This window comes from Triticum dicoccoides, chromosome 3B (genome assembly GCF_002162155.2).
Source record: "Triticum dicoccoides isolate Atlit2015 ecotype Zavitan chromosome 3B, WEW_v2.0, whole genome shotgun sequence".
NCBI lineage: Eukaryota > Viridiplantae > Streptophyta > Magnoliopsida > Poales > Poaceae > Triticum > Triticum dicoccoides.
Window position 1 is genome coordinate 121112632 of NC_041385.1, and position 1271 is coordinate 121113902.

Consider the following 1271-nt stretch of genomic DNA (forward strand, 5'->3'; position numbering starts at 1 on the left):
AGCTGTGAGTTGCAAACACCATGCATTATCACATTATGGTATAACATGTGCAAAACCACAACACGCGTATCACCGCTATATTCATGCATGCATGCATATGTTTAAATCACTATGATCTCCTATTCAAATATATGAATCCACTTTCATATCAAATTATGATCTTTGTTAGTCTCTTACACCCACACAATCCTCTAACCTTTGTAGCTACCACTAACTTTCTCTCGTGCATGCACACGCCCTCCTCGCCCTCCCCCTCCCTCGACATTCTATCCATTGCGCACATTCATTTTTTTTTCTTTAGGTCCTTCTCCCACAGTCTCCACAACTCCTTTCCGACACACACCGATCGATAAACCTCTCCAGCGATGTCTGTCTACAACATACACACACACCTTCAATCTCCTCCTTTATGTGTCCTTGCCCCATGTCTCTCATACGGTCCCACACACATGTAAACTCTCACCCCTCTTTTCATCGATTTCACAACCGCACACTCCTCCCACTATCTAGCTACTAGCTGGGCCTCTCACACCACCTCCTAGCTCCGTTCTCTCTGTCTATCCATCTCGCTGGGCCTTATTTGCCTCTAACAAATGGACGTACACCGACCGATCTCCCGCTATACATATAGCTAACTATGTACTTAGAACTCATTTTTCCCCAGGCGTTGATCGATCTACCTCATTAGTTATGTCTCTCCCTTCCTCCGATAAACAACAATTGATCTACTGATCTAGTTAGGTTTGCTTACTGAACACATGGTTCCCTTCATCATCCATGGATGTGTCCTGACAGATCTATCACACACAGGAACACACAGAAACACATCCCCACTCTTATTGATAATATTGCAGTTCCATCCTAAGTTTGTCTAGTAGGCCTCTCCCACCATCTTCGAGAAGCAACTCCATCACCCATCTAGCACTCTACCCCTATCCCTCCCTCTCTCTCTTTCTCTTTGTCCCATCCTATTTCCCGTCCTTCAGTTATGTATGGATATCGACCGATCCCCTCAAGACATAGCTGGGTCTCTCCTTCTCAACACATATACGAGTCGTTCTACCTCTATAGTTAGGCCTCTGACTACCCCTCCCCCACCCCCCTCCCCCACACACACACTTATACATCGAGCGCTCTAGTCATGTCTCCCTGCCACACACAAACTTGACCTGTGCCCTCTGACGTTCCGGTAGGTCAGACGCCCTATATCTTTGACTTGCACACACACACAATTTCGATGACTCTCTTCATCGATCTCGCACCCACCCACT